The sequence below is a fragment of the Prionailurus bengalensis genome, chromosome B2, assembly GCF_016509475.1.
Source record: "Prionailurus bengalensis isolate Pbe53 chromosome B2, Fcat_Pben_1.1_paternal_pri, whole genome shotgun sequence".
Lineage (NCBI taxonomy): Eukaryota > Metazoa > Chordata > Mammalia > Carnivora > Felidae > Prionailurus > Prionailurus bengalensis.
In genome coordinates this window covers 122,107,458-122,133,140 of record NC_057349.1, presented here as the reverse complement: position 1 = coordinate 122,133,140, position 25,683 = coordinate 122,107,458, and the positions used below count along the sequence as shown (strand labels likewise).

At 42.8% G+C, this 25,683-nt stretch overlaps 1 long non-coding RNA gene across 1 annotated transcript; it reads left to right on the top strand.

Annotated features, from left to right (window-relative positions):
• Positions 1-1,200: 1,200 nt before the first annotated feature.
• LOC122490385 lies at positions 1,201-25,349 on the top strand. The gene is made up of 4 exons (XR_006299150.1): positions 1,201-1,211; positions 3,258-3,263; positions 7,201-7,205; positions 25,038-25,349. It is a non-coding gene; the product is annotated as an uncharacterized LOC122490385 (long non-coding RNA).
• The last annotated feature ends 334 nt before the right edge of the window (positions 25,350-25,683 follow it).

Below are 25,683 nucleotides of genomic sequence, written 5' to 3'. Positions count from 1 at the left end.
TGCAGGTCTAAAAAGATCAGAAAACCATACAACGTAAATCTGATAGATTACCCTTCTTGAGTTCTTTGGCATACTAGTCTTTTTTACTTCCTTAGCATTTAATGAAGTCTTCTAGAATTCCAGGCTGTCTCAGCTGCTAAGGGGACAAACCTAAGGAAAGGATTTGGAGCCACACTATGGCAGAAGTGTTAAAAGCAAATCCTAGTCCCCCCCAAGAGGACAGCAACTGCTGCTATCAAGGAAACAGAATTGGAGCCATAGGGCCAGCTCCCCATCCCCACCTGGAAAGCTGTGGGGGCTTGTTTCATAGAGGGAAGCAAATGCTTCCCCAAGTGTGAAGAAATCACACAGAATGCAAAGGCTCCCTGGTTCTGTTGTGGCTGCTCCTTCCATCTTCAGGCAGGGGATTTCTTAATTTGTCAACTGACATTTCGAGAGAAACCAGCGTGTGCCAAGCACTGTGTCAGTCTGGAGATTTAACAGCCCCAGGCATCGCCTGCACCTCAGAGAGCCTCCATCGCACCGGGATCCCCACGCTGCTCTTAGACTCAGCCCTGGGCCAGGGCCTTGCTGTACAGTTTGCCGTCTGCATTGCCCCATGGAGGCCCATTCAATTCCCACCTACTCGCCTTCAGTATGGGGAACCAAGGGGTGCATTACAAGTGCTCCTATTGTGCTTGGGTTCCCTTTCATAATTCACATAAGCCTGGATTTCATTACTTTGATTCCAGCTTGTTCACACACACAGCAACTCAGCCGGCCCCTCACCCCATGGCCATCCGGTCGGTTCCCACATTCTCATGGGTTCTAGGTATATTTGAGTTGAAGAACCATGTCCAGGGTAGCCCCCACTACCTGTCACTCTTTATCACGTTGCCCAATTTCATGGTCCTCACTGCACATATTACTATCTGGAATTATTTTATCTGTGTGTGTATGCATGTGTGTGTGTTTGTTATATCTTCCTAAATAAGAATAAAAACATGGAGGAAGTGAATTGATCTTTCATTCACCATTGGACGTCCAAAGCCATTGAACAGTATGTGACTCATAGGCACTTAACAACCATTTATTTAATGGATGAGTGAGGGAACAAGCAAATTGCCTATTCTAGGCAACCTGTGACACATATAGGGTGGCTTTCATGCACTGAAACATGGCTGCACTTGAGAGATGTTAGCTGTCTTCTAAGGATGATGAACGTGTGCTCTGTTTTCTCATGGGCATATCTGGCACTGTATTTGTCTTCCTTATTGAGACCAGAGGCACCAGCTGGATATCCACACTAGGAGCCTGGGAATCAGCCTAGTCCCCTCCTTTTCTTCTTGCCTCCCTCTACCTTGAAACTATAAACCAATACTGTTTCTTCTACTCAGTCAATAGACCCTGGCAAACTGCCTCTCTATTGTCATCCCTTTGGATAAGGTTAACCTTAGCCAAGGTTCTCCAGAGAAACAAAACTAATAAGGTCAATAGGATGTATGTGTATATAAGTGAGCCTGCTTCTCTTGCCCGCCCAAGAAGTTTGAGAGAACCCAATTCCCTACATTATGTCCCTTTCTAGTTGAAATACCTAAAGAGGTCACCACCACCACCACCCCCAGTTTTATTGACATATAACTGGCATGTAGCACTGTGTAAGTTTAAGGTATACAGCATAATTAATCGACTTACATACATTGTGAAATGATCACCACAATAAGTTTAGTTAACATATATCGCTTCATATAGATAAGAAAGTGAAAGAAAGAAAGAAAAAGAAAGAAAGAAAACAAGAAAAGAAAAGAAAAGGAAAGAAAAGAAGAAAGAAAAGAAAAGGAAGGAAAAGTGTTTTCCTTAAGAACTTTGGGGATTTACTTTCACAGCCACTTACAAATATATCACACAGCAATGTTAACTGTAATGATTGTGTTGTGTGCCTTACATTCCCAGGACTTACTTATCTTATAACTGGAAGTTTGTAATTTTGACCCCCTTCACTGGGGACCTCAGTCTTTTCTCTTAAAGCCTCCTACTGATTGAATGAGGCCATCCTCCACATCATGGAGGGTAATCTGCTTTAGTCAAAGATTTAAATGTCAATCACATCTAAAAAGTACCTCCACAGCAACATCTAAACTGGTGTTTGACCAAACATTGGCTCCATAGCCCAGCCAAGCCCAAGCATAGCCCAGACATAAAATGAACTGTCACGGATGCCTCTCTACCTCCATGCTAACATCCTCCAGTGTGCCCTCATTACTGCAATGGATGGAAAGCTATAAAATATATTTCTAAGACTCCCTTGCAACTAGAGTTCCTAACAGGGCTTGGGCTAGGAGGAGGGAGGTAAGGGCACCTAAGGCACAAAATTTAAGGGGACATCAAAAACTCAAGAATCCAGACAATGAATGCTAATGCAATATTTTTAAAAAATTAAAATGTAATGCAGTATTGCATTATGTATTACAACATTTTAATGTTCCTTTTTTCTTTGGCTCCAATATAGCTTGGCATGTCACTAGCTTCTTAATGTAATTCGGTGCCACCAATAAGATGCACTGATATGAAATCTGGAGAGCAGAAATGAGATGGAAGAGATCTTTCTATGCTGGTTTCTGTTGGCAAGCACAATTGTGCTCTAACACCCAGGCACCTGCTGCAATAAAGTCTGCAAGGTGTGGACTGAGGCATGAATGTTTTGCTGTTGCAGATGGAGTGGGCACAGCGTAGCTCTAGAGCCCCTACTTGTGATGGCAACTCCTCTTATAGCGAGGGTAGGCTCTTCCTGAAATTGACAGTGCTGAACATGCCCTCCTAATTACCCCCTTTTCTTATCAAGAGGGGGGGTCCAATTCCCAGGTGGGCCGTTTTGCAATGTTGTTCATCCCAAGCCTGGAGTCTACTTCTTCTGCCTTTCCAGAAATATTAGAAAGAACCCAATTCCCTACATCATGATCCTTTCTGGTTAAAATACCTAGAAAGGCTGCTGTTTCCTGTGCCTGGAACCCAACTGGTGCCATCACCTCTCTGAGATTCATCCCATCCTTTCCAGCCCCACCATTCTGCCCTTATTCAGGTCCCCTTCTTAATCACCCCACACTCTCTAATATGGTTTTCATTTGACCTTCAATTTACCCTCTTTATATATTTCTTTTTCTGCATTCTCTACTCCCTACCCACATAGAATTGTTCTTCTCCCTGTGGGCTCACACTTTACCATGTAGATTCACCCTGTTGCTAAAGATTTAGGTAACATCAGCATATCTTGTGGGAAGTCCAATGTCAAAAATCCAATATGGAAAGTCTATAGAATTTCTTTAGATTCTCAGGGAACTTACATTAATTTCTTACTTTCTGTCTCCATTGAATTCTTCATTTCTTGATTTCATACATTCATATATTCTCACAAAGCTTTTTATGCATAGAAGATATTACTGAACACTTACATGCAAAGCAAACTCTTTTTTTAAGTTTATTTATTTTGGTGAGAGAAAGCAAATCGGGGGGTGGGGGCAGAGAGAGGGAGAATCCCAATGTGGGGCTCCAACTCAGGAACCATGAGACCATGGCCTGAGCTGAAGTCGAACACTTAACTGATTGAGCTACCCAAGTGCCCCACAAAGCAAAGTCTTAAAAAAAAGTCCTATATCTTCTCTGCCATGCTGCTCAGTAATCACTGATTTCATCCTTTCTTGTCTATTTGCTGCATCCCCCCAAGAAAGAAAGGGAAATTCTTCATTTTTCTAATGTTGTAAAACACTTTATTTCTTCCATCCTCTCCATATAGATTTTGTCCTATCATTCTACATTCACCTGGCCAATCAAGGTTTTATTCCTATAATATGACATTATTTCTCAAAGAACACTTCTTGTAGAGCTTAGTTTGGGAATATGAGCTGATAAGAGCTAAATTACTCTGGATAATTGTATCAAGGTACTAGGAGTTCATGGGAGCAATCTGGGAGAAGTAAGAAAGACACAGGTGAGGAGAGCACCAGGAAAATAGTGAGAAGCCAGGACACTTTGGAAGGTGGTCTGGCCAGTGAGAATGGGAAAGGAAGGTGGGAAAGGACTTTCAAAAACAAAAAAGTCTAGTGTTCAATTAAAGCACCACAGATGGAGATTGGGTGGTTTTTAGGAGCACCGGCTTCTTGGGTTGCTGACAGTTCTCCAAATTCAACTCGACCACCAACTAGCTCTGTGACTGGAAAATTCCTCAATCTCTTTCATTTCATTTCTTTTTTTTTTTTTTTTGTAATATAAAATGTGGTAACAATTTTTTAAATCTATTTCCAATGACTACTAAAAGATTAAATAAGATAATATATGAAAAGCATCTGACAAAACAAACCAGTTGTCTGGAAATGTTGGCTATGGTGATGACATAAACAATGGTGAGCAAATGCCATTACTGCTGCCATGTAAATTGACATCATCTCCCTAAATCTTCAATTGCAAGTCTGTGAGTTGGTTAAAAAATACTAAAACAACCAACTTCCCCCATTCTGGTTGAAGCAATCATGAAAACAAGGACAGGTGAATTTATAAACTGACCTAATGCAGCAGAAACAATTGCTCCTGGACACAAGCAGGCAAGCTCCTTGGGAAATAACTGAAACCTTGGAGTCTGACTTTCTAAGGCTGGGGATGGAGGCTCAGCCAGTTGCACCAGATCTGAAAGGGCAGGTACAACCCAGTTGTCATCTGAGTTGACTGTCCTTTGAGTAGTCCCTACAGAGATGCCACACATCGCAGGCCAGGCTGTCCTTTGTCGCTTCTTATGGTTGTCACTGGCAGCGCTCCTGTGTTGAGAAGAATTCTCAAGTGATGGCCAACCTCAGCTTGAGCTGGTAGGGCCTTGACTGATCAAGGACATTTGTCTTGACCTGGAAATGTTCTATCCACGTCCAGAGTCAGCAAACTAAAGCCCATGGGTCAAGTCCAGCACACCACCTGTTTTTGTACGACCCATGAACTGAGAACACTTTTTACATTTCCAAATGGTTGAGAAACTTCATAAAAGAAATTTCATTGCTCATGAAAATGACATGAAATTCAAATTTTACTCCGAAGTGTTGAACTTGGTTAATTTAAAAAGTTGTAGAAAAATATTCCTTCTCTTTTGTTATGAGAGAGCCTACGTCATATTCTAGATTTTATCGCTTGGCTCAGAAAAACGAGTAAAATATTTACTGTCTGACCCTTTACAGAAAAAGTCTGTCACCCCTGTTTTACATAATCCAGAGGATTCCAAGACACTGCCACACTGTGCCTTCTTCCTCTCCGCCTCAAGGCAATGCTTGTTGTTTTTCACTCGATTTTATCACATACAAGTTGTGGGTGGGAACCCAAGAGGCCTATGGATTGATTTCCTTTCTTTTGGTAGAAAATTTCTTCCTTAAATTATCCCCTAGTGACAAGCACATGGTACGTCAAATAATGCAAGCCTGAGTGATTTTTCTTCCTTTCATCAAATACTAAAAATGAGTTAGTAGTTCTCATCATCCTCTGCTTTAATGACTAAAATATAAGGTAGGCCCATGTCGTTGCCATGATGCAAGGTTCTTAGTATTTCTTCTGTTTTCAAGGTGACTGCCAAATCTGCTCTCCCTAACTTTTATTCTTTTCTTTCAAAAAATAAACACACAAAAAAAGAGATTTCTTATCTACTCACTACCACCCACCTCTCCACTTTACTTTCAGACACCTGAAAAGGATTTGCTTTCTCAGTAAGATCTAGGACCTGGGTACAGTATCTTCCCGGTGGGTGCAGTGTTCTCAGGTTGATGGCCTGGCACCTCTTCCCCAAACCCCAGGAAGGCAGGCACCTTCCCCTTCTCCCGGAAATACCGGGTGCCCTTTCTCCAGAAAAACTGTGTGAACTTTGAATTTTTTCAGTGCAATAATTTCCCTGATAATTACATTATAATATTAATGGAGCTTATCTTTGTTTCTGATAGCTCTTCAATTGGCATGGACTCCTGAAACTTTCTCTCTCTTGGCCCTGCCTACCCCCCATCAAATACGTAGTTAATCATCTGTTAACAAATACATAAGAGCTTGAATGGAGTTGCCTTTTTAAAAAGAAGCCTGTGGAGATTCTTTCAGAGGAGAGAAAAATCCTTTACAAAGTGAATAATAATACCCTAATTATATGTTCTGGGGATTTTGACTTTCTTCTTCAGATTTTCTTAGGGTTTGCACCACGGTAACAATATTCCTTCTTTCTGAGCACTTCTTTGCTGAAGCCTATTTACTCATTCACCAACCACTTACTTCATTTTTCTTAATTGATTTTACAAAAACAACAGAAGCTCTTTTTGACAAGTCCAACAATAGAGTTATATAAGTTATAAGTTTTAAAGAAAATCACTCTTCCCTCCTTCCTCCAATCTTGCTCACGGCTTAACAGAAGATTGAATTTAGGATCTCTTCCATCCACTTGGCTATATTTAGACAAAAACAAATGTAAAGAGTTATTTTCTCTACCTTTTTCAAAAAAATAGATACATATCACTCTGAGGTTATAATCGTGTGGGTCTAACTGATTCTTCTTAGTAGTTGACGTTATTCCATTGGAGAGCTGTTGATGTTTTTGTGGAAAGACTTTCAATTCAACATTTACCTTGCACAAAATAAATGCCAGACCCTTCAATAAATTCTGGAGAGAGAAAAATGAACAACACCTCACATTCGATGTGAAAGCCAAGGACCTATAGGGGAAATTAAACAAATGACTGTATGTCAACATGATGTGCCACAACAGAGGAGTGGACAGTCATACAGAAAATGAACAGAGAACTTGGAGGGGGATTCAGAATATTCTGGAGATAAAAGTGACAGATAAGGGGGGAAGGCCCAGGCTTAGGGAAGAGCATGTGCAAAGTCAAGGAAGCTTGAAGGGGCATGGCACTCTCAGGAAACAGGCTAATGCACAGTGTGGAGCAGCTGGAAAAGGGCAGAATGGTAGGTTGGCACCAAAGTGAACGGACTTGTATACCAAGCTAGTGTGGACTCAGCCAATGGGCTGAGAGTAAAGGGGGAATGTTGTAAGGGTTTTAAGCAGGAGACTGGATCCTGTCTTTAGAAAGATGTCTGGAGAGCATCTGGAGGATGAATTTGTGAGGGAAGACCAACTGTAATAGGAAGTCACAGGAAGCAGTTGACATGGGGCACCTGGGTGGCTCAGCTGATTAAGCGTCTGACTCTTGATCTCAGCTCAGGTCATGATCTCGTGGGTCATGAGATGAAGTCCTCCGACTCGGGTTCTGGGCTGACAGAAGGAGCCTGCTTGGGATTCTCTCTCTGCATCTCTGCATCTCTCTCCCTCTTTATCTCTCTCTCTCTCTCTCTCAAAACAAATAAATTAACTTACATTTTTTTTAAAAAAGCAATTGACATAATCTAGTCAGAAGGGGTGATGGTCTGAGGCAGGGCGGTGGCCAGAGAACAGAAGGGAGAGGATGGGAATTAGCTCTTTGAGGTGAACCCAGTAGGACCTGTGGGTAGACTGAAGGCATGACAGGGCAGGAGGGCTTTTAGCTGGGCAGTCAGATGTACCCATGGAAAGAAACACAGGGAGGCAGGCCTGCCCAGGAGAGGTGATGGCTTCAGTTTTGCACAGTTGAGTTTGAGGGGCCTGTGGAAACATCTTGGGCTTTTTGAACATTTTTCAAATACGTGGCAATGATGGCCCTCCTGAAGTACTTCATTTAACTCTGTGATAGGTTTTCCCCTTTCACAGAGAGAAACGAATGAAATGACTCAGTAGGGTTCCAAGCAAGACTCCAGTCCAGGAGGTGGGAGCTATACAGCAGCAGGGACTCTTCTAGCACACTCAGTGCCTCTGAGGTAATTCACAAAGGGCCTCTTCTAGCTGACACACTGAAAACATGTGGCCCTCTGGGTAGATCAGTAAGTACATGGTATCCTTCCACTAGGCTGAGGTACACATGCCAGAAGGCATGGCCAGGATGATGGACTGTGGGTAAGATCCCACTGTGCCACCCTCATCAGTCAAGCACTTGTGTGCAGGTCCCAGTCTGCCCATTTATAGGAGAAGCCCCAAAGGCAGCCTGTCCCTAATGAGTATTTCCTCTGGAGTGCCATGATCACCAATTACCTCCTAATTGCCAAATCCAACCAATGTTTGTCATTCCACATCTTACCTCACTCGGTAAGCACACAACACTCCACAAAATGACAAGTACATTGGATGTCAAAGACACCATAATGAGCAAGACTTGCTCTCAAGATACTCTTGGACCAGGGGCACCCGGGTGGCTCAATCAGTTAAGCGGCCGACTTCAGGTCAGGTCATGATCTCGTGGTCCGTGAGTTCGAGCCCCGCATTGGGCTCTGTGCTGACAGCTCAGAGCCTGGAGCCTGCTTTGGATTCTGTGTCTCCCTCTCTTTCGGCCCCTCCCCTACTCATGCTCTGTCTCTCTCTCTGTGTCAAAAATAAACATTAAAAATTAAAAAACAAAAAACTCTTGGACCACTATGGAAGTCTGAAGTGACAACCCCCAAATCCCATTTACCACAAGGTGAATGCTTCCATGCCGATAGGTACAAAGTATAGCAGTGTGACAAAAACAAAAGCTCCTTTGGGTGGGGTTACAGAAAGCTTCAGGGGGCAAACTGCAGAGACTTTTCTGGGGTAAGCAGGAATCTCCAAGAGGGACAGGCTTCCTAGAAGGATCTTCCACTGAAGGGGAAGCCTACGGTTGCCAGATACAGCCAGGAAATTGGCTCCATCAGAACCATCTGTGAAGCTTTTTAGGGTCCCAACAAGGTGAATCTTTGCAACTTAAAACATCTGACGGCGTCAGGAAAATTACAGAATTTATCCTGGGGGAAGAGCACTCTTTCTTTTGGGGACATTCACTAATATTGTTTTTGAAGTATAAGGCCCGGGAGCTTAGCTGGAGGAAGAGACTAATGCAAAAGGGCTAAGCTGCCCTGCAAGATGAGAGGGGGTGCAGAGGAAGACACCTTCAATTTTTGCACCTTCTGGATTGTGCCCAGAGGAAGATCTTCAATAGAAGATGATTTTGGAGAGTTGGAGAGGAGGGAAATGTCTTATCAGCTTGGGCTGCTATAACAAATCAGCACAGAGTGGGGGGCTTAAACAACAAACATTTCTCTCTCACAGTTCTGGAGGTTGGTAAGTCTAAGATTAAGGTGCTGGTGGATTCAGTTCCTGGCAAGGGCCTGCTTCCTGTGTGTAGATAGCAGCCTTCTTGCTGTGTCCTCACATGGCACTTGTAAGGGACGAATCCCACCATGAGGCTTCATTCTCCTGACCTCATCTAAACCTAATCAGCTCCCAAGACTCTACCTCCAAATATATATTCGCCATATTAGGGGTTAGGGCTTCAACGCAAGAATTTGAGGGAAAACACAAACATCCCATTGATAACAGGAAGGAGCTTGAAACCGAGGAAGAGAAAGCCAGAGAAGACGGGAAGAAGGCCCTCTGGGGCAGGACATGGGTAAGGTCAGGGAATAAAGACAGTGATAACCATCCAGTTACTTCTCTAATAATAAGAAAGGCCACGTCATTTGGGGAGCAATGCTGTCTGATATTAAACACTACTTCGTTTCGTATTTTGCACTGTCATTAGTCTTGCTGTTAGTTAAGATTTATTAACCGCTAATGAAGCATCAGCTGGTGGCGGTGAGGCCCTGGGAAAAGGAGGAGGAGGAGGGTCAGTCGGAACAAAGAAGGGATAGGGAGACACCAAACAGTTGGAGGGAAAGGTTGAAGGCAGGAGCTCTGAGTTGAGGTAATGAGAAAAGGAAAAAAAAAAAAAAAAAAGTAAAATCTCAGAATCTCCTTCCCTTCAACCCAGGAACCCTCAGAGGCATTTGGGAGGGAAATTAAATTCCTATTATTATATCAAATAATAATATATTATTTGGAAATAATATATAATAATATATCATGAAGGTTGGAGTCCTTTCACGTGGTTGTAGTTCTTTCTCTGAATCCAAAAAGCTGGAGGACTTGAAAAGTGAAATATAGGGGCACCTGGGTGGCTCAGTTGGTTGAGCGGCCGACTTCAGCTCGGGTCATGATCCCACGGTCCGTGAGTTCGAGCCCCATGTCGGGCTCTGTGCTGACAGCTCAGAGCCTGGAGCCTGTTTCGGATTCTGCGTCTCCCTCTCTCTCTGACCCTCCCCCGTTCATGCTCTGTCTCTCTCTGTCTCAAAAATAAACATTAAAAAAATTAAAAAAAAAAATAAAAGTGAAACATAAATACCGATTTCCTTTCTGTGTCTGTCTGCTCTAGAGAATTCTGATTCCCAAGGTTTGTGGTAGGGTTAGGTGCCCGGATGGCTCTGATGGGTCACTAAGGCCCCCGGGGCCACTGCCATTGGCTGTGGAGGCCAGCAGAGTTTCAAGGAGGTGGGTTTGCTTTAGAAAACTCATCTTGGTTGCCCGGGTGATGGTGGGAAGGTGGGGCAAAGCTTGGTTCTATCAGGAGAACTGCGATCACCTGACTCTGGACCTTCCCCAGGCCTCCTGTGGCACACAGGCTCTCAGGGCACCTGTCATGCGTCCTGTCATTCTGTGTTACCACTTTCTTAGAGGGAGCCCTCTCCTTGACAGCAGAGTGTCTTTCATTTGTAATTCCCGTTGATTGTTGTCGAAGGAAAACAAAAACCAGCATGTTTGTCTTTCATTAGCCTGCGCGCCCCACCCCCCACCACCCCGGAAGACAGGGACAGAGCCAAGGCCACGTGGACCTAGTATTTGACTACCGTCTTTGGAATCCTGCTAGCTTCTAGCTTTTATATCTTATCAGAAAGCCAGGAAATTGCTAAAGCAAACACCCCCTTTTTGCATTAGGCTAGGCCCAGCTCGAGTTTCAAAAGCAGAGCCTGGCTCCTTCCCCAGGAATGTGCTCCAGTGTTTCCCCACTTTCCAGTAAAATGCAGAAAACAATTGGGGATGCTGCTGTGCTAACACAATGGCATTAGAAATGTGTACTTAGTTAAAGCTGAGAATACTAGGTACCCTCCTTTAGGGGGTTTTCTCCCCTTAAAAATGTGTCTTGTGCTCTAAATTTAAGGGACAGAACGTAACAATTAATGAGCACAATACAAGGAACCGTCTTCTAGAGCCATGCAGCCCCCACCCCGTGCACCTCCCTTTTGAATGTAAATGTGGGCAATACCAGGAACCCAGCCGGGCACTGTGTTTGTGCTGTCTGGGTATCTCCACTCTGTCTGTTTGGAGTCTTAGGTAAACACGCCCCCAGCCACAGAGCGTGGCCACGTGTCAGCGCTGCGGCCTCTTCCACCAAAGCGCCTCCTCTGTAAATTCTGATTAGCATCTCTCGAACCCACTGTAAGCTTGCAGAGTCCAAGAACAAAAGACGCTGTACCGGAACTCAAAACAGTAAGTGCGTTTACCCAGGAGCAGCTTTTGGTACATCATTCTTTTCCAAACATCAGCAGAAAACCTGTACGGGGGCGCCTGGGTGGCGCAGTCGGTTGAGCGTCCGACTTCAGCCAGGTCACGATCTCGCCGTCTGTGAGTTCGAGCCCCGCGTCGGGCTCTGGGCTGATGGCTCAGAGCCTGGAGCCTGTTTCCGATTCTGTGTCTCCCTCTCTCTCTGCCCCTCCCCCGTTCATGCTCTGTCTCTCTCTGTCCCAAAAATAAATAAAAAACGTTGAAAAAAAAATCAAAAAAAAAAAAAAAGAAAAGAAAACCTGTACGTAAAGGTCCATCTCACTTCATGATATGAAACTCTGTACAGGATAGGTTGGGCGTCTGTAAATGGGGTGTTGTCAATCGTATCTCATCCTTCTGCCCCAGTGGGAAGTAATACACGTATTACACATAAACACACGCCTCGTTATACGAGTGTGACACAACATGCTAACATTTGTACTATTAATAACGAGCACTCAAAATGCTAATTGTCATTTTTCAGGGTCCGGAGCATTTGTTTCAGGAGAACAAGGCCACAGCTCACATTGTTCTCACAGTATGGCCAGCAGCTGGCTTCACCACAATGGGGCCCATTGTTGGGTAAATGGAGTCCCTCAGGTGAATGTAATTATGCAAATCCTTCCAGAACCACCAGCACTCTCTTGGCCCTCTCCCCGGTGGCCTCCCACCACTGGGAACACTGTCACTTTTCATTACGGGAGGCCTCGGAGGCCTCGCTTGTGTGCTGGGAGTGTCCACCCCACCGGGCCCACTAAGGAGCTCCCCAGAAGACCAAATCCTTTCCACTGACACATTTCTCCACATGTGTCAAACATTAAAAAACATACCTTTAATTCCCTAAAGTGCACACAGGTAATTCTAATGCCAGAGGCGAGAAAGGTAGGATAACGTCCTTTGCGAAATGTGATGCAAGTTATATAGACCCATGGTCAAGTGCTATACACGCCGTGCGCGCGCGTGCGCACACGCACGCACGCACACACACACACTCTTCATTCGCTCTAGGACACTAGCATCCCCAATCCACAGACATAAGAAAACTGAGCTATCTTTTGTAATTGTCTTAACATTTATTAATTTTTGAGAGACAGAGACAGAGGTGAGCGGGGGAGAGGCAGAGAGAGAGAGGGAGACACAGAATCCGAAGCGGGCTCCAGGCTCTAGGCTGTCAGTGCAGAGCCCCACGCAGGGCTGGAACCCTGAGATCATGACCTGAGCCAAAGTCAGACAGTTAACCCACTGAGCCACCCAGGTGCCCCTATTATTGCTTATTTATTAACACAACTATACACATACCTAGAAATAGGGAACCTGGACAAAAAGATCTCTTGAAAGTCCCCACCCGTTTAAATTTACATGAGTCACTTCGTGTGCAGGGGTCAGTTTTTCCACATTTTTGGTGATTTCCCACAGTCACCAAAATAGAACTCTGCCTGCAAGTGGGTCCCACACAAATGTTGAGGGAACACAAACTCAAAGTAACCTCTGTTTACTTTTGAGAACTAGCTCAATGAAATAAGAACATTAGTTTAATTATCATATATTATTAATGAATAACTCTTTATTTCTCAACAAGGAAATACATCCATCAGAGACGGGCCCTAATGTGGAGCAGATCCAGGGGACTCCTGTCGTTCATGACCTCTTCTCTGATTCTCCCTCGTGGAGAGAGCTTGGCCACAGTGACTACAGGCCCAGGAGTTTGGAGCCGGTGAAGCCGGAATATCAATCATCAGATTCTAATGAAGAATCCTTGGCTGAAAAAGCCACCGGTAAAAGCTACCAACACATCATGTCACGGCACATCCTGTAGTCACCCCTAGAAGTACCTGGTGTGTTGTGAAATGTTTACATGTGAGATAGGAAAACAACTAAACTAGTGAAAAAAACTACTTTTACCCAGGAGACAGCCTCCGTGATGCAGACAAGGAATTAGATCCAATATTCTACATATAAAACACAATTTCTCATCTTTGTGACTAATTATATACATGGATTTTAAACAATCGTGGCCACAAAACTGTCCTGACAGTCAGGATTCTTGCCCTGTTCTGGTCTATTGTTCCTATCAGTGTCTGTAAGATAGTGAATTCTTGACCAAGAACCAAATCACATCAGCTATACAACATAGAATAGCTATACAATATACAATATAGAATAGCAAATGAGCCAGATCTGCACTAAAAGTATTTAAAAAAATTTTTTTTAAGGTTTACTCATTTTTCAGAGACAGAGCATGAGTGGGGGAGGGGCAGAGAGAGAGGGAGACAGAATCTGAAACAGGCTCTATCTAGGCTCAGAGCTGTCAGCACAGAGCCTGATGCGGGGCCAAAACTCACGGGGTGGGGGGCCTGAACTCACAGAGGACGAGATCATGACCTGAGCGGAAGCTGGACGCTTAACCGACTGAGCCACCCAGGCGCCCCTGCACTAGAAGTATTTTTAAGGCCCATATTTAGTTATGTATATAACATTCTTATTGTAGTAACGCCTTGCTAACCAACAACCACTGCTTTCTCCAGGGCTCCTTTCCAGGGCCGGTGGCATTGCGTTCTGGGAGACCAAGGCTGAGCTAAGGCAATCGAATGCTGACCCCAGAAAGCTAAATCACACCTCGCCTTTCAAGATACTCTAAAACCATCAACGTGAGTGCTTAAAAAAAAACCCAGCTCCCCCCATCTCAACGTTAAAAATTTTAATAACCTGTCAAAAAGACAGTTTTGTAACTATAGGAGTAGGAGGCAGGAAATAGAAATCTTTTTCTTTTGTTGTAGTTTGAGGCTTAAGTATTGAAAGGAAACAGGCACTTGTAGCTTTTCACAGCTGAGGAGGCCAAAGCGGGCATGGTTGTAAATCTGACATCTCTTCCGCCTGAAGGTGTCAGCTCAGAAACACTGCTGCCCATTGATCCCAGGGCAGAGCAGTGGTTTCTTGGGTTGTTGGAGGGGTTTTTTTGGCTGCCAGGATGACAGCAATAGAAAGCCTACAAATGACAACCGAACAATAGAAAAATTCCACCATGTTGTTATTAATCATTAAAAAGGAAAGCCTGTTCCCTGACACTCGTAGGAAAAACCAGCAGCCGGGAGTCAATCCTTTCGCTTCCCTCCCCTCTGACCAAACCCAGGAACCAAAGCAATCAGACAAGTGTAAGATGGATGTGAAGGGGGAGAAAGCCAGTCCAAAGGCCAGATCTTCCCATTTTCTTAGAAAAAGTATCTTTGTAAGTAGGGTGGGGTACACCCCTAACAGATAGAGGCTAGTGGAGCAGAAGGTTCAATGGAGTGACCATTAAATAGTTTATTATTTGATGGTGGTGATTAATACAACAAAGTGCCAGTAAGTAACTCAATACTCAAACCCAGTTCCGGAGATTTTATCAAGTGCTTTTTTTGAAGCTTGCGTGAAAATATGAACATTTACCTGAATAGTCTTTCCTCGTGTGTATATGGAAAGTGGATGATCTTGGGTATCCCCTGGCTTAAAATAAATGAGCAAATAAAGCAGTTTAGTTCACTTTCTCCTATTCTTTTCTTTGTTATTCCTATTCCAGAAACTTCCAGGGTCAATTCAAAGCTGCTCTCTCCTCTGTATGAACAATGAAGAATGTGGCTACCTGCCAGCCTGGGCGCATTCATGACTGAAAGCATCATGTGTCTCCTGAGCATTAGCTATGCTTTATTATTAGTGTTAAGGACAGTAGGAACATGTGGAAGATGGAAACTAAATCCCAACTATTTTCCCTTTTGAAATTTCTCTTCTAATCCTAATGGTGTACATGCTCATTTTTGCTTGGTAACCCACCGTGTGCAAAAGGACACGTCCTGCTTTCTTTTACTGAACATTAGTTACATAGCAAGTGTTTTCCTTGCTTTTTGTAGGGTACACTTTGTTTCAAATGGCTGCATTGTGCCATAATTTAATTAATGCCTTATTTTTTCTTCCTTCCTTTCTTCATTCCAATTTCTTAACTTCCTTCCCACCTTCTTTCTTTCCTTTCTTATCATAAATCCTATGGCTTCTTATTTATTTTGGCTTTTTTTTTTTGACCAAGTTATCCGATGTGGGATTACCGTCTCAAGGCAAACAATGCTCTTATTATTCTTTATATGTGATGCTAATTTGTTTTCCAAAATAGTTGCAGCCATTCACACTGTCAGCGAGGGAATAGGAGTACATCCAATCCCCTAAACCTTTTCTAACAGTGTGAGGGATGTCTGAATTGCCAAAAACATCCTTGTTGCTATTTTTATGTATATTTTTATTTTTAGCAAGGTTGCTAATTTTAAATTATTGTTAACTATGTTTCCTGTTATTCAGCTAATTCATTTATCTACTGCATTTTTTAATGAATTCTTTAAAAAATAAAAAAATTTGCTATATTTGGGGCACCTGGCTGGCTCAGTCAATAGAGCATGTGACTCTTGATCTCAGGGTTGTGAGTTTGGGCCCCATATTGGATGTGAAGACTGCTTAAAAAAAAAAAAAAAAAGAATTTGCTGTATTTATCATATTTGCTGTATACATCTTTTCACAGCCTTTGTATGCCTTTCTACTTTAGTTGAAGAAGACTCTTTCTTTCTTTTTTTTTCTTTTGCAGATGTAAATGTTTTCAAAGTCTCTTTACCTAAATCTGTTGACTTTTGGTTTTGTGAGTCAATCCTTTACTTCTAAGGTTAATAAAACAATCCAGAATTTAGATATTGGATATTCAATTCTTACTCTATAAAATATTTAGTTTTTTAAATTATATTATCTAGTGTGTGACACAGGTATAGATGGATTTTCTGCACCAATCTCTAACCACTAACCACTGTCCCTTTCCTTCCTGGTCATTTTAAGAGACCTCCTTTGTGATAGATTAAGTTCTTATCACTATGAAGCTATCCCAACCCAGTGCTACAGGATTATTGCTGGCTCTCCTTCCTACTTTTTTTCCTTTCCCGAATATTCCTTGATATTTTTTTTACTTATTCCTTCTTTGAAATAAAATTTAAAATGGTATTATCAGGTTTAAATACATCATGTTGGGATTTGACGGTATTTCTTTAAACCGGAGAAATTATTTCTTTTATTACTTGGGATAAGATGACATATGGTGACTGGGATATTTTAGCAACAGTTGTCTGGAGCCGAACTGGGTTACATGACTTTTTCTCAGAACAGCCTGCCAGCATAAATTATAGCCAAGGAAAGGATTCCAGATCCATATTTGGGGGAAATGTCAACAATCAGGTCCAAAGGGAGAGAGTTAGTCTTGAGAGACAGAAAGGATATTGAGACATCAAGAACCAGAGTTCCTGGGTGGCTCAATCAGTGGAGTCTGACTTTGGCTCAGGTCATGATCTCACGTTTCATGAGTTTGAGCCCTGAGTTGGGCTGTCTGCTGTCAGCACAGAGCCCACTTCAGATCCTCGGTGCCCCCCTCTCTCTGTCCCACCCCCACTCTCTCTCTCTCTCTCTCTCTCTCTCTCTCTCTCTCTCTCTCAAATAAATAAACATTAAAAAAAGAAAAGAAAAGAAATCTAGAATCCAGGAAAGCAATAATAAAGCAGGAAAGAAATCATTATATGGCCACTGATGTATAACCAAACTCTTGGTTTTCTATAAATGCATTGCATTTTCCTTTATGTTAGCAGGGTCATCTGTGTCTGGCCATGAATTTTATAAACTAGAAAGAGGCTTTTATAACCCTGTGAAAACTGTGTCAATGACATCCAAGCATCTGTCGGATTTGCATAGTGTCTGATGTGTTGTGCAGGAATTGGCCACAAATTGTCAGATTGCATCACAATTGCCTCATTACAGATTTTTGAATAAGCTGAGGAAACATTTACTTTGTGATATCCTGCAGTGTTTTGTTTTGGAAATGTGTATTCGTGGAATCAACTATAAGTCATAATATTTACCTTTAACTATTTTCCAACTTAAAAACACTTTTTAAATTTATTTTTTCTTTTAGAGAGAGAGCACAAGTGGGGGAAAGAGGCAGAGAGAGAGAGAGAGAGAGAGAATTTTAAGCAGACCCCATGCTCAGCATGGAGCCTGATGCAGGGCTTGATCTCATGGACCATGAGATCATGACCTGAGCTGAAATCAAGAGTCAGACACTTAACCAACTGAGCCACCCAGGAATCCCTAAAATTGTTTTTAATCAGAAAGACCCGTGATTCTCTAACTATAAACACCATTTTTCAGGAAATAAGATACTTCCAATAAGAAATTTCAGGTAGGGGCGCATGGGTGGCTCAGTGTGCTGAGCGTCCGACTTCAGCTCAGGTCATGATCTCACGGTTTGTGAGTTCAAGCCCTGTGTCAGACTCTGTGCTGATAGCTCACAGCCTTGAACCTTCTATGGATTCTGTGTCTCCCTCTCTCTTTACTGCTCCCCTGCTCACACTCTGTCTCTCTCTCAAAATAAATAAACATTAAAAAAATTTAATAAAAATAAATTTAAAAAATAACAAATTTCAGGTAAAGTCTATTTTCTGAAATTTAGATGAAGGTAACAGATAATAAGATGCCAGATCAGTTCCCCATAAATCTATCTTTATTCAAACATTGCTATGAGTTGAAATATATTTTGTTTACGAATGTTCTCTGAAATTTGAACAATAATAAATCAGAAAAGAAACATTATATGGCCATTGATGCATAACCAAACTCTTAGTTCTTCCTCCTGGTGTTTTTCTTGATTTCAGGTTGGGTCCTGATCTCACAGTTCCTGGGTTCGGGCCCCACATCGGGTTCTGCCCTGACAGCGCTGAGCCTGCTTGGGATTCTCTCTCTCTCCCTCTCCCTCTCTGCCCTTCCCCAACTTGCTCTCTCTCTCTCAAAATAAATAACGTAAAAAAAAAAAAAAAAAAAAAAAAAAAAAAGCTGAGTCTGCAGCTGTTGTTGGCTGGAGAGAATGCAGCTGATGCACCAGAAAACTGAAGAGACCCACCCAAAGTGTTGCGTTATTACCTCCGGCTGTCAGGACCCCCACAAGGTGTGCGGGAGATACAAAATGTGGGTTCTGATGGTTAAATTCAGTTCCTGTCATTTGCATCCAAACAACTCCCAACGAATATTGCTGAGACAGGAGCTTTCTCAAGCACTGAACACCCTCTCCATGGAAAACAGCACCGTTACTCAAAACTTTGTGCTTAATTTCAGAGGTTCACATTCAGGGATCCTTTACGGTTTCTATGCTTAGATAGAATCTATTCATACACTTCTGATTGTTCGAGGAGGACACGTTCACAGGCTGTCTACTACTCTTCCTGGCAAGAGTGCGGGCCTCGCTGAGTAATCTCTGGGTAATATTTGAGAAAAACGGTAGCTAGGACTTTTGTTTTGGACTTTTTCCACCAGATAAACACAGGTATCAATATAGAAATCACAGCTGATCAAGTCAATAAATAAGGAAGTAAAAAAAAAAAATATGTGCCAAGCAGGGTACATACTCGGAGCTGTGCAAATGTCCGCATGGACAGAAAGTTCAGGAAAACAAGCAGACGGCACCGGGCAAGATGGTATCATTCAGCTACCAACTTACCGTGAGAAATACCTAAGTGATGGTAGTATTTCCTCGACTAGGGAAAAATATTTAGACTGTCGCAGGAGCAATAGAATCGTGACGTAGGTTCCACAACTCAGCTACCTGATTTTATGTATTTTTAGTCCTCTTCTGACTAAATGTGTGTCCAAATGAAAAAAAAAAAATTCCTCTCAGGCCCCCCGGGGGAGTTTCCGACTTCTCACTGTCCTGCACATACACTGTCCTCCCTACACACAGTACATTATGTCCAAAAGATGAAGTGGCCTAATCCCACCAGACCCATATTGGCAGCACCATGTACAGAGCCCACGTTTATTGCTTTAGTCCTAGATGTGTCCACTTTTCTCTGAGCCCTCTGACAACGCCCCCCCCCCATCAAGGTAGCCCTGTGTCTGTGTGGGCCTCGGGCCAGCGTGAAGCAGGACCCGCTGAGAGGTGCTTATGGGACATGGCCTTCACATCCCTTCATCTCACAGCAAACACTCCAGAATGTTCTGGGACTGTGTCGCGCCAGTTCCTTGCCCCTGGTAAACACGCAGGAAGGCAGGGTTTCCAGTGTCAAGCAGGAGAGGGTGCCAGGAGGGAACAGAGGAGTTCTTCATGCCTGGCAGCATCCTTGCTCCAAGATGGCAGTAGCTTCCATGTTGTAGCTGTTTGTCCTTTGAGGAACTATTGGGGGCCTAGGAAGCTTTACCTCCCCCTGTGTTGTTATCTTTTGCTTTGTGAAAAGCTCTCTTTATGAAATGTAAACATATTTGCATATCCCTTGGTTTTCTGAAAGAAAGAGAAGGAAGAAAGAAAGAAGAAATAAGGAAAGGAGGAAGGATGGAAGGGAAGAAAGAAAGAAAGAAGAAAAGAAAGAAAGAAAGAGAAAGAAAAGAAAGAAAGGAAGGAAAGAAGGAAGGAAAGGGAAGGAAGGAAGAGAAATAGCCCCTGCCTGGATATTTGTAATGGCCCCTGGTATTTGTCAGGATCTTTCTATTATTCCTATCATCTTCTCATTTTGACAGGCACATGATAAACTTGAATGCTGCCTCCATTTCAGTGAATGCCTTAATTTGAAACTCAATTTTGCCTGATGACAGTTTTCCTTCTAGCCAGTTCTCAAGAATAGATTGCTTATATTTCCTCCCTTCTTTAAAACATCACACCTTTAAAACTGCATAGTCTTAATGCTGCTGTATAACACACTACCACAAACATGGAAACTTCAAACAACTCCCATTTATTAGCTCACAGGTAGGCAGCCAGGAGTCCAGGAGGGCCTGACGGCATTCTTTGCTTAGTGCTCGGCAAGCTGAAGTCAAGTTGTCGGCTGGACTGAGCCCTTACCCGGAGAGTCTGGGGAAGAATCTGCTTTCAAGCTCACCTAAGCTGTAGGTGGAATTCAGATCCTTACAACTGGTTAGGACTGAGGTCCTCATTTCTTTGTTGGTTGTCAGATGGGGAAGATTCTCAGCTTCTAGAGGCTTCTCTCTGGTCCTTGTGTGAGCCACCCCCCCCCCCCCTGCATTTTCAAAGCCACCAATGGTCTAAATCCCTCTCACACTTTGAATCTCTCTGACTCCCTCTTTTGCTACTTTTTGGAGAAACTTCTCTGCTTTTAAAGGGTGTATCTACCCGGGTGAAGCCTGCAGTAGAATATTTATTAAGCCCACTGACTTGGGACTTTACTTACATCTGGAAAATTCTTTCATGGCAGCACTTACATTAGTGATTGATTGAATACCCAGGGCACAGGAATCTTGGGGGTGGGGGCCATCTTTCGAGTTCTGCCCTTCACGACTACCAGGTTAGAAGCACTTGAGTCCCCTTCCGGGGGCCTTGGATTAATGTGGAAGCCTCCACATGTTACGGCCGATATGAGTATTTTTGCTAGGACAACTTCAACTTTTGGAATTATTTGCTGTTTATTGTTTGGATTTCATCTGCTATGCTTCCTTGTTGTCTTCCTTGAGTTGAGGTGGGGGCATGGGGATTCCTTCTACTTCTTTGCGAGGCTAAAACAGTCTTTAAAAACTCCATTTTGAGGGGCGCCTGTGTGGGTCAGTCAGTTAAGTGTCTGACTTTTGATTTTGGCTCAGGTCATGATCTGCTGCTGCTTGTGAGTTCAAGCCCCACATCAGGCTCTGCGCTGATAGAGACTGGGATTCTTTCTCTTCCTCTCTCTGCCTCTCCCTTGCTCACACTCTCTTTCTCAAAATACATAAACTCTAGAAAAGCATGTTTTGTAATATATATAAAATCGAGTTACAATAGGAGAATATTTCAGAGTATATAATCCCCTATAATAATGGATTCAGTGTCCACAGATTCTTGTGTGTGTTTACCAATGACACAGCATAGCTACTAAGCAATCAGAATGGACACCAACCATGAGGTACTTTATAACATGCTAACGGAGACACAAAAATGACAATAAAAGTCAGGTGTGACACACAAAACAATCTTGTGCGGAAGATGAGCTATGTATGTAATGTAATGTTAAGTCATTTATAGGTGTCAAAAGAGAGATAAAAATAGAATGCTCTGTGTGGTCAGAGGGGAGAAATCTGATTTCCACCTAAAGAATCTGGAACATTCGCTGGGAATACAGCTCAGGAGGTAAGCCTGTGGAGACCAACTATCCCAGGGCTTTCACACTTTCACCTAGAGAAAAGCCTTTTATCCAGATTCTCTTGGAGTGCCCTCTATACCCTGCATGTTAACGTGCACAGAAACGGTAGAAAATGCTTTCGTGTTAATGGAGGCATAACTGTTTTCTGAGCTAGATCTATTTTTGATTAAAGATAAACCATGACATCAAGAGACTCAGAGACTAACCAACAGATTATTGCTATTTTATCCTCTGTCCAAAATAAAATTATAAAATATTCAGATAGTATTGCATTTGTTTTCACAGTTCACAGGACCTCTTTGTTTCTGGCCTCTCACCTTTTTTTTTTTTTTTTTTTTAAATTTTTTTTTTTTTTAATTTTTTTTTTTCAACGTTTTCCATTTATTTTGGGGACAGAGAGAGACAGAGCATGAACGGGGGAGGGGCAGAGAGAGAGGGAGACACAGAATCGGAAACAGGCTCCAGGCTCCGAGCCATCAGCCCAGAGCCTGACGCGGGGCTCAAACTCACGGACCGCGAGATCGTGACCTGGCTGAAGTCGGACGCTTAACCGACTGCGCCACCCAGGCGCCCCTGGCCTCTCACCTTTTAATGGGCATTCCTGAAACAGAGGATTTGGTCCACAACTACACATCTGCTTTAAAGGGGAAGATGTACTGACCCTTTTAGTAGCATCTTCCAGAGTAAAAGTGATCCAGGCCGTGATTGCTTTGATAGACTGTTCTCAGACATGGCTACAATCATTCCTCTCCCTTTGCAATGTGACTTTGTAGCTCTTCCCATCAAGAGGCGGAGCCTATTTCCCTTCCCCTTGACTCTAGGCTGTAACTTGCTTTGACCAACAGAATGTGAAAGAGGTGACATCATGCCTGTTCTGAGCCCTGGTCTCCAGAGGCTGTGCCCACCTACAGGCTCTTTTGGGACTCTGCTGAGCCACGATGTGAACAAGCCCAGCAGCCCGTGGGGCCAAATCCAGAAGCAGAGCTGGATTTCAGGTGCTTGAGGAAACCCAGCTGAGATCAGCAGAAGTGCAGGTTCACAAATAATTTACGGCTGTTACTTTAAGACACTGAGTTTTGTGTTGCTTTGTCGTATTATCCTAGTTCCATTTCTCTCTGAGGCAGGTTGGAAGGGCCGGTCCCACTCTGATCTTTGGTAGCAACATAAACAGTGACCTGGGACAAGGATTTCTCATAGGGATTTTGTAAGCATGACATTTCATTTGTTTCGATAATGTGCAAATTATGTCTCTGTGGCAGGTACATACAGATTTTGTGTAATTTGCTTAAGAACTACAGGTAAAGGTCACAATATTTTATTTCCATTTTTTTCCCCCTCTAAGAGTGAAAAGTCTGAGTTTCAGGTGCTTCAGAAGAAAAATGGTGAGTTTAATTGAGAGTCTCCTGGACCTTCAACCTTTCAAAATGCTCCAGTGGTACTATTCCCATAACATTGGCCAAATTTGGGGTGGGGGGGGGGCTTGTCTGAAACATTGGGATAACATATTCTGTCTTAATTCTCATAGTTGGTTTCTTTTTATAAGTAGCATTTACAGGGTACTTTATCCTTTACAGAGCAGTTAATTCTTTACAGAGCATTTGAACCTTGTAACTTTAAGATGTGTATATCCTCACCACCACCGCCACCCCTGGTCCATTTTATACTTGAGAAAACTAAGGCTCAAAGAGATTAAATAATTTGGTGTAATGTATGTTCCCATTATCATCTGACATCAAAACCCTTGCTTTTATCCATGGCTTAATAAATGATTAGTGGTTTGGAATTTGATAGCAGGTTACATGTAAGGTATTCAAAGTGTTCATCCCTTCTTTCTTGTATGATATCTATGTCTTTAATTTGAAAAATATTCAGGACGGAATAATTAACTAGCAATAAGTCATTTAATTAAAAAAAAGTATACAAAGATCTACAGTCTTACTTGCAAGCTCAGGTTTCAAGTGTCCATAATCTACTACTAACCTCACTGCTGATGTTGTTGTATTCCTTTCCCCCAAACATTTTATTTGTGACTATTGAAATGGCCAGGAAAGTTGAAAGAGTTTTAAAGTAATACCCATACACTTGCTGCCCAGATTCTATAATTCATAATACTTGCTCTATCATATCCATCTCCCTATGCCTATCCATCCACAATCAATTCTTCTGTGTTCAGTTTTAACAGGACAGTTTGGTAGCCCAGAGTAAAATGCTGTTAAGAATATTGCTTTGTGAGCAAAGTTTGTCACTTCACCTTGGCACCAGGGTCTACAGACAAAACCACTGATGATCTGAAAGTCAACTTCAAAGGAAGGATGCCAATAAAAGCACCAACTGCAATTAGTTTCAAAGTGACTCACATGGTCTGAATGGAGGCATTGCTTGCCTGCTGATAGGAAGGGTTGGCAAGAATGCAACTCCTGCCTGCTGGCCCAGAGAATGTTCCTTTACTGCAGCTCTAATTCTGAGTCATATTTTGAGCCTTCTTTCTTTATTTTTTTTCCTCCTGAGACTTCCCTCTCAATAGTGATATAAACAAAAATAAAAGACATGGGAAGGAATCATGGAATCATGGGATATAGAAGGACAGGAGACCACCTTGTGCCTCTGCCAAAGAGCCCAGATGTCCAAGATGAAGGGTAAAGCCTCTTGAGCATAGAAAACTGAAAAATATGTACAGTGATGGAAGGAAGAGACAAGGCAACTCCAAAAGAGTGATACAGCTAGATATTAGGAGTAAGAGAAGTCAATATGAGCTTTGGAGGACTGGAAAAGAGGCCCTGGAAATACTCTTCTATTGTTTTAAAACCACAATGTCCACGTAGGCCAATAGCTGATTTTCTGTCCACCGGGAACATAGTACTTCATACCTTGTTCCACTCACTTGATACAAGTATTGAACCAAAGGAAAACATTCTTGTCAATGGATTGGGAATTTATGGTGTTGGGAACCCCACGAACTCCAATGTACACTGTTAGCTTTCGTAAATTGGGTGGGGGAAATTCTATGGCTGCTTGACTGGCTGCTGGGAGTTTCTCCAGTAAGTAAAACCCCAGTGACTCTTCCTCTCATTGCTAAAACCACAACCACTGTGTTTGGGGATTAGCAGATGTTTACGCTATGTTACCACTTACCCAGAGAGCAGTAAAAGGGGAGAAATTAGAGGCACGGAAAGAGAGAATTTTGGAGGAATTTAGGCAATTGTCTTGCTGTATGAAGAGCAAGGAAAAATTCTGCTCCACCCAAGTCTCTTATTGGTGTAGCACATTATTTTTTAAAAGTAAACTCTACCCCCCATGTGGGGCTCAAAGTCACAACCCCGAAATCAAGAGCCAGGCGCACTGGTGTAGTCCATTATTCATGGATTTCGTTAAAAATGCAGCTTGAAAAATGCGGGGCAGCTCCAAGTGTCACCGATTAACAGACAAAACAGTCATTGGATGCAGCGGATTTCATGGAGACTGTCTTACAAAGATTTTGTCTTACAAAGATTACTGAAGTAAGACTAAAGATGTATAAGCATTCCAGTAACAAGACCATGACTACAGGGGCGATTGCTGCAATGCTGTCTACAATCCTCTATTCAAGTCGCTTCTTTCCATATTATGTTTACAACATCATCGGGGGACTGGATGAAGACGGGAAAGGAGCTGTGTACAGCTTTGGCCGAGTAGGGTCCTACCAGAGGGACTCGTTCAAGGCTGGAGGCCTTGCTACAGCCCCTGCTTGACAACCAGGTTGGTTTAGAGAACATGCAGAATGTGGAGCATGACATGTACACTGGGGATGCACTCAGAATCTGCACTGCGACCAATGAGGGCACCAGGGAGGAGACTGTTCCCCTGAGGAAGGATTGCTTTGTGTGCTGTTTTCATTCATAACTGGTTAATTTTGTATCTTGGAACTATTGGACTGATTTGTTTTATTAAATAAAACTTGAAGTAATTATTCTAAGCAAAAAAAAAAAAAAAAAAAAGAAAAGAAAAAAGGATTGTAGATGTAGGAAAGGATTAAAACATTAAGCCCAGGATGAAAACACTCGTGTCATCCTAACTGGTTATGGAGATGATATAAGGCTA